Consider the following 8,989-nt stretch of genomic DNA (forward strand, 5'->3'; position numbering starts at 1 on the left):
CTATCAGCTGTCATCAACATTTGCTGTCATTTCCTGTCACTGCCCTCCGTATTGAATTCAGTGACCCCTGGTTCCATATCTTCTTTCTTAGTTTATTTCCTCATTTGGTTGGCGCACATCCTGCAGTAGCTAATTAAGATATACATGTGAAGTAAAATTTGAGTCCTTGCATGTCTGAAAGTCTTCCATTCCACTTCCTTCCTTTGGTGTCCATCTGGTTACAAGTATTAGAGGCTGAGAACGATTTTCATACAGAAGTCTGAAAACATAGCTTTATTATTTTCTAGCTTCTGTGTGTGGCTATTTAGAAATCCAATGCCATTCTGACCTTTTATATGCTTCACCCCCCCACCCCCCCGAAGCTTTGAGTATCTTTTCTTTATTCAGGCTACTACAAGGGTGACTATTCTTGGTGTGAGTCTTTATTCATGGGTCAGGCACTTAGTTGCCCTTTCACTCTGGAGACCCACAGTCTTCAGTTCTGGGAAATGGTATTATTTCTGCTAGAATTTCCTTCCTTCCATTTTTCTTTTTCCCTATTCTCTCTTCACAGAATTCCTATGACTTAGAAATTGGACTTCCTTCACGGTCTCATTCTTTTCTCCCTCAGTTATTATTCTTAACTTTCTCATTTTGTTCCACATTATCTTCTAAGGTTTCTTTTATGTAGTCTATTCTTTAAAAAAAAAATCAAAAATCTTATGCCTGTTTTCTCACTAGTCCTTTCAAAAATAACATGAAACTCTTGTTTAATGGGTCTAACATCTTATTTCTATGACTTATAAATCCTCTTCTCTGAAGGAGTCACTGAAGGAGTTTCATTTTCACGTTCCCCCTGCGTCTTGCACAATCTCTGTTTACTCCAGATTCCCTTTTCCTGTTTGGGTCTCTACTTCAAGTTGGAGGCTTTCCTTAAATATTTGGTGATCTTGGGCTGCCCTTTTTTGTTTGTTTGATTTCACGAGAAAGATGAGTGACAGTTGTAAGGGGTAGGTGGGGTTTGTCTGTGGGAAGGTCTTCCATGAGGTAATGGGGCAACAAACTGGCTTTTTAGTAGGGGAGTGAGTCCCCCATGCCAGATTTTGGAGTTGTTTCCTCTGGAGGTGGGTTACTTTGCTGCACTGGGGGTGGGAGGGGCCTGGTGAATGTGTGGAGAGGCCTGGGGCTGCCTGCCTGCCGCCAGCTTCCTTGAAAAAGCAGGAGGAAGAGGCTCCCATCACCCCCTGTGCTGGCCATTTAACTAACCTGATGTTAGCACCAGACCCTATTCCATCTTCCACCGACCTTGTACCTCCAAGTTCTCAGAGTTTAGGGTCCAGCAAGGCCAACCTCCTTTTGCTTATCGGTCTCCATGTCTGCAGGGACCTGGGTAGTGATTTCCCCACCCCGCCAGTTCAGTTACCCTGCTCTCCAATTTCCAGATATTTGTGGAAGTCTCTCATCCATGTTGTTCCTTCTCCCATATAGGCTTATATTTTTTATTTCTTTGTTATTTTACTGGGGTTTTGGAAAGGCAGGAGAGCAATCTGCCTGCTTCCTCAGAGGAAGGCTATTATTTTAACAATAGAATTGGCCGTACTGCTCAAAGGTAAGGGCGTATAGAAGGGCCAGCACATCCAATTCCCAGAAAGTGGACACAGCACTCACCTCACACAGATTTTACAAGGATTCAGGAGTTAAGACAAGCACTTAGCTCAGTGCCTGGCATTTGCAAATGCAAGCGGTAGTGATTAGAATTATTCCCATAATTTGCAGATGTATTTGACTCTGAGGATTTAGGTGAATTTCCATCTATCCTATTCTGGGTCCTGAAGCAAACCACAGTCTTCTGTGAGCTTCTCCTGGGAAGCCCACTGGTCCAGGGTCTGGGGCTCTGTGGATTTTCGGAAGGTGGTAGGGAAAGTCCTCTGGTCTTGACTGCTGTGGCAGTGTGTATAATTGTCAGATCTGGGACATCCAGCTTATTCTGGAATGTTCTCATTTCTTGACATGCACTCTATTCACAAACACATTTTGTCTTTCCTCTCAGTCCTTTTCTAAAATGTCCTTCTATCCACTGCCGTCCGCACACATCTCTTCCAACATAAAAGTCACTCTTTAATTTATAACAAAGAGACCTGTGTTCTAGCTCTCTGTGTGCCATTAATTGCTTAGAATCGCTCACACTTGCACTCTTGATTTGATTTGCTGGGGTTTGAATCCTAACTCTGCCTTTGATTAGCGGTGACCCATGGAAAAGCACCCCATCCTCCATGGACCTTAGTTTCCTCATCTGTCCAGTGAAGATGATAATAATAGTACCGAGCTCAGAGTGCTGCTGTGGGGATTAAAGAGATAATCCATGAGCAGTGTCCAGCCTGGTATTCAGAGGTCAAATCAAAGCCAGCAATCACTGTGGTTTTCTTTCCCCATTTAAGCCTTCGTGCTAACGGTGCTCTGGGCAAAACTGGATTGGAAGACTCTTAGGGGTATGAAGCTTTTCAAAAGGCTGAGGCAGAGGAAATGTGATCTCCTTAATTTTGTTTGTAGCTTCTACTAGACCACATAGCAACGGAACAACATAGCAACTAAGCAAAAGCAATTGCGTCTGGTTCAAGTCAGTCAATGTGCATTTTTAAAATAATGTCACTCCGACTTAGAAAAACAAAACACAACAACCCTGCTGGAGTCGTTTCCATGACACATAGGCCAACCCCTTATGGTAAAAGCAGCATTTGATTTTTCTTTCTGCTCAAAGTAATTCTCATCATAAATTTATAATTGAGCCACAATCTCCCTGCATCGCCGCTGGCCTGCTGTTTGCTACTAGGTCGCTCCCACAGTGCCCTCTAGTGGAACATTATGCTTTCCTTGCGCTTAGGTCCTTGCTGAGGTTTTTTCCCAAAGGCCCCATTTATTTATATATTTTTTTATCACTATTTTATTTTTATTTTTTTTAAATAATAAATTTTATTTTTATATTCCCCCATACAATTGCAAACCCCCCATTCTGACCCCAATCCCTCCCCTCCCGCCCCCCACCCCCCAAAAAGTGTCTCTGGTTCATAGTTTTTTGTTGATTTTGATTTTCACTTTCTTATAGTTATGCATTTTCCTGGTCCCTTATTTAAGTTTTCTAGATTCCTGCTATGAGTGAGACCATCCGGTACTTTTCTTTTTCTTTCTGGCTTATTTCGCTGAGCATGATCCCTTCCAGCGCCATCCATGTTGCTGCAAATTGCATGAGTTTATCTTTTTTGAATGCTGAGTAATATTCCATGGTATATATGTACCACATCTTCTTGATCCAGTCATCTATTTTTGGGCATCTGGGCTGTTTCCAAAGCTTAGCTATTGTAAATAGTGCTGCTATAAACATAGGGGTGAGGACCCATTTATTTTTTAATAATACTATTAGGTTCATTTGAAGATTTGGTTCATCTGTGTATTTTATAAAATTATTTAAAAATATTATTTAGTTTTCAATCCTTTGCACCACCACGAGTCTTGGCCTTCACCATCTAAGACCGAGAGCTGCTCTACCTGGTGGACCCCTCTCTCCTGCTCCCCTAGTTCCTCTGGGTTCAGAGCTGCTCCCCAGTGAGTCTGCAGCAATTCTGGGGAGAGGGGAAATCAGTCTCACCCAAGGCACAGGGTGGCAATTAGAACTCAAAGAAACTGCCTAAAATCGCTGTTTGGTGCCAACTTCTGCCTAGCTTCTCTCCAGCTGGATGATCCTGAAGGGGATCAGACCATGCCATCCCCAAATATGCCACTTTGGCATCAGGATTATTTTCAGCTGCAGTTAACTGAGAAACAGCAGATGCAGGAAAACATCTCTGACCTTTTCTGCCTCAAAGCAGGTGACAGCCCCTTTGAGGAAGGAGTCCTCTGAGGCAGGAAGAGGAGACTGACTCTCATTAGAAATTGGGGTCACGCTAAGATGAGTGTGCACACACTGCATCATCTCTGTTGATGTTAGGGTCTTCAGAAACAGACCTTACTAAAATAACCCGTATCTTTTGGTAGTCCCCCACATATGTCATTTTCCCACAATGTATCACCTCCAGAAGCCCTGATTACCCTGTCCTTTGTGTTGTCACTTCTCTCCAGTGTATCACTGTAGGGTAAGGAAAAAATATCAGGCTTTTCTGCCCTCCCGCCATCAGGATAGATGAAGGAACCCTGTGGTCCTGAATGCATGCCTGATGGCGGGCACCTGAAGTGAGTACACCTGCGCTAAGACTGTGCTTTTTAAGGACGGCGTCATGGAGATGCCAGTAGAAGCCAAAAGAGCAGCAGCAGAAGCCGAAAGAGAAGAAGCCCAAAGCAGAAGCAGAGAACGCCAGAGAGCCCAGATAGAGGAAGATTTGCTGGGGGCTGGGAGGACTGCCAGCCTCCCAGCCCCGCAGCACCCCTGCCTGCCATGTGCCTGGTGAACCCCAATAAAAAACCTGCAAAAAACACTGAGGACTCTGACTCCTCCTTTACCCGGTCTGCATGGGATCAGAAAACCTGCACTGGTCCAGTCCTGCCTTTACAATCACCCTTTGCTAAAATGGTATCTAAGCCCCCATGTCTAGCTGCTTCTTTGAGTTTTCACTTCTTTTTTTTGTGAAACTCCTGTGAAGATAAAAACAATAGCATTAATGCAAACTGTGTGCCTTGCTAATCTGTTTTTGATACTTTGATTTGTAGGTCCCCATTTACTGGCCCTAGAAGGGAGATGATTCATTTTCCCTTTGCTACAATCCCAGGTGTGGAGTTTGCTGTGAGAAGGGCAGGAGGGAGGCCAGCAGCTTTTGCTCCCCCCTCCAGGGGGGAGCACTTTGCAGCTGATCTGACTCTTGAAGGTTACTACCTCATCCAATTCAGCCGTCTCAGCTGCCGTGTCTGACAAATGGCCAAAGACGAGAAACCAGCCACACAAAGAGCCCAGTGCACACTTTGCCCTCCCTCATCTTGACTTTCAAGTGGCTTTATGCACTCTATGAAATGTTAATCCTACGGGTGAAATCCAAGCTGGTTTATCCTCAGAGCAACCAGGGCCAGTAGTGATGGTGAGCAACAAGGCACTAAATTTCTTCTCCTAAGACACAAGGGATCTATTCAGCAAACTCAATGTCACAGTACAAAAAACTATTCTTGTATCACATCAACAAAGGGAACTGGTCCAAGTGCAAAGACAATTTGAGATTTATGTTCTGCTTCCTGTAGAAAAGTGAAACCCAGGGGAAGACCACTGGTAGGACAGAGCGGGCACCCCCGAAGGTGCAGCCTTTCTTACATTTAAGTTCTGGTTCAGCAGGTTTGTGGTAGGGCCTGGCATTCCATACTGTTACAAGTGCCCTTGGGGGTTCTGATGCAGATTATTGGGGGCTATCCACATCCTAAAAAACACCTGATGGTGTTGGTCAAGATTCATTAGCAGATACCACTGAAACCATCAGGAGCACAAGGAGTATGAGGAGAATATATATTTACGCTTTCTAGGGTTTTTTACCAATCAGATTTTGCTTCATTCACATAAATGCCAGAAATGGATATTTATGAACAATAAGTGTTTAGCAGCCTAACTGTACTTTTGAATAGAATATTAGGAAAGTCATCATGCATACAATTAGCAAATCTTCAATTAACATTTAACACAGCAATTAACACATAATTTTTATTATGCAATATTAATTTGAAAACATCTTTTACAACTCAGATCGTTGTTGAAACTTGTAGGAAGGCTGACTTGCTCTTGTATCTTCTTGGAAACTGGATCTTCAGGTCTGGTTGACGTGCTTGAAAAATCTCATTGTAAAGGACACCAACTGCTATATTCAGGTCCACTCTGCTATGGTATGGAGATGTTCTTTATAGTCTGGTGTATATAAAGTATACATGAAAGAAAAATGCCCTCCAAGTAAAAAAAAAAAAAAGCCCTTGAACTTCACTTTTCTTGGAAGATTCTTGTCTTTTATTAGGAGCTACTAGTATTAGCATATATTTTTAATCATATCATTTTCTGGCATTCATTTTTAGAACATTACTGAATTTGTTATTTTGTTCCAGGTACTGTCCTAGCTATTGGCCTCACTTCTTCTGTCTTCCCTCCTGCCCTCCCTTCCTCATGGTAACACTGGTTTATAACACTGTGATTCACAGGCACAGGATCACACCTCCTGGGATGCATGTCCTGGCACCATACCCACAACCCAGGCACCCCAGTCCACCACAGTCCACTGTTTTCTCTTCCCCATTGTTTTCTCTCCCCTCCCCCTCTTGTAGCCTCTATTCCACAATCAGTTTCCTAGAGTTTGTTCTTGGTTTGGTTTCATCAGATCCTTTGCTTTGTTTCTCCATATTCCACATATAAGCTGAAACCATCAGTATTTGTCTTCCTCTTTCTGATTTATTTCACTTAGCACAGTCCCCTCCAGTTCCAACCATGTTGTAGCAACTGGCAAGAATTCATTTTTTTTTTTAAATAGCTGAGTAGTATTTCATTGTGTGTATATTCCACATTTTTGTAATCCACTCCTTTGTCCTTGAGCACTTAGGTTATTTCCATAACTTAGCTGTTGTTATAAATAGTGCTGCAACAAATATAGGAGTACACATATGCTTTTGAATTACTGTTTTTGAAATATTTTGGTAGCTACCTAAAGGCGGACTTGTTGGATCATATGTCGGATCTATTTTTGGTATTTTGAGAAACCTCCATACTGTTTCCATAGGGGCTGAACCAGTCTACATTTCTACCAACAGTGTACTTGTCTCTACATTTTCACTAACACTTGTTGGTTTTGATCTTTCTGATGTGGGCCGTTCTCACAGGCATATCTCATTGTGGTTTTGATGTGCATTTTCCTGATGATAAGAGATGATGAGCATTTTTTTCATATCCCTGTTGGCCATCTATACATCTATTTTGCTCCTCTGCCCATTTTATGATTGGGTTATTTGCTTTCTCTCTGTTGTGTTGTATGGGTTCTTTGTAGAGGTTGGATATCAGTCTTTTGTCAGAGGTATGATGTGCAAATACTTTCAATCAGTTGGGGTGTCTTTTTGTTTTACTGAAAGTTTCTTTCACTGTGCAGAAGCTTTTTAGTTTGATGTAGTCCCGTTTGTTTCTCTTTTATTTTCTTGCTGTTGGAGATGAGTCCTCAAAGACGTCTCTGAAACCAATATTGTGGAGCATTTTGCCTATTTTTTCTTCAATGTATTTTATGGTTTTGGGTCTTATCGCCATGTCTTTAATCCATTTTGAGTTAGTTTTTGTGTAAGGTATAAGATGACCCTCCTTTCTCCCGCATATCCGCTCCGATCCTTTGTCATGGGCAACTGTCCATATAATGTGGTTTTTTTTTTTTTTTCTGGATTCTCTATTCTCACTTCATCTTTAAAGCAATTTTCAGTGAGTATAACGTTTATTAGTGTAGTGCCAGTGTAGAGGCAGGATGGGCACGTTGCAGGTTTTCTATGATCCTTATGCAGACGGGGTAAAGGAGAGTCCAGAAAGAATGACGATTCGCTGGGGGGCTAAGAGGCCTGCCAGCCTCCTGCCTGCACCCCGCCCCCCCTGCACTTGTGCTTGCCGTGTGCCTGGTAAACCCAATAAAACCCTGAAAAAGCCACCAAGGGCTCCAGGACTCTCTTTTACCTGTCCGCTCGGGTCAGAGATCCTGCTGTGTGTCATTCCTGCCACTACAGCCAGCAAGGTCCAGAATAGAATCTCTATGATCCGGGCAGATGGGTAAAGGAGAGTCCTAGAGCCCTCAGTGGCTTTTCGGGCTTTTATTGAGCCCTTTACAAGGCGGGCAGGGGTGCTAGGGGTGCTGGGGGTGCCAGGGCCCAGGAGGGTGGCAGGCCTCCCAGTCCCCAGAGAATCTTCACTCTTTCTGGGCTCTCTGGGATTCTCTCGTGGCTTCTGCTTCTCTGCTGGTTCTGCTCTTGTTCTGTTGGCTCTTGTTCTTCTTCTCATTCGCATCTCATTTGCCACCCTTATGAGCCAGTCTCAGCCCAGGTGTACCCACCTATGCACGCCCACACCCCAATCCAGGTGTCTGCCATCAGGCGTACATGTAGGACCACAGGGATCCATCATTAATGCTAATGGTGGGAGGGCGGAAAAGCCTGATAATTTTTTACTTACCCTACAATTAGTGATAAACTAATTGATATGTTAACTGTGTTAATAAATATGCTAGTTTATATGGTAAGTGAGGTCCTATGGCTAATATAAATGGAGTAGTTAGTTTCAAAAGAAATTATTTTCTTTTGCATCATTTGAGCTGATGTTGTGCTTCCTTTTCCATGATGCAGAGAAAATGTCCCCCCCCCCCCACCTTTCTTAGCTAATGGAATCAAGGGCCAAAATTATTCTTGCAATTGTAGGATAGGTGGCAAAGTGTTCTGTCCTAGTGGCTGTCGCGGAGATCATGGCCTGCAAGTTCTATACTTTATGCTGCAGAGAGCAGAAGCACTGGAGAGAGAGTGAAAAAAATTTCCAATGAACTTGTAAAAGTGAGTTTTGATGTATTGTTATTCAACTCATTTTGCAGAATGAATATATGCTATCTTCATTTACATTATGATACAGTTTGTAAATGCAACATTGTAGGGTAAATGGAAGTTATCAGATTTTTTTAAAGATTTATTTATTTATGCATACAAGAACTGGGGTACAGGCCAGAGGTGTGGGGGTGTGAGAGGATTCACCAGAGACAGAGTGGGGAACAGAACAGGCAGACTGACTGAAATACACTGCTGAGGGGAGCAGCAGGCAAGTCAGGAGAGGTCTGCTGTGCCATGTGGGTAGCTCCCTGCCCGGCGCTCGAACTCGTGATGCAGAGGCTGCAGAGAGCTTCATAGGTTGCGCTTAACCCCTGCGCCACCAGGGAGGCCGAGTTATCAGATTTTTCTGCCCTCCCGCCATTAGCATCAATGATCCACACCTGTGGTCTTACACGTGCGTCTGATGGTGGCACCAGGAGCGTGGTATGCACGTGTGTGAGTGGGC

Source organism: Talpa europaea (assembly GCF_964194135.1).
Source record: "Talpa europaea genome assembly, chromosome: 7".
Taxonomy (NCBI): domain Eukaryota; kingdom Metazoa; phylum Chordata; class Mammalia; order Eulipotyphla; family Talpidae; genus Talpa; species Talpa europaea.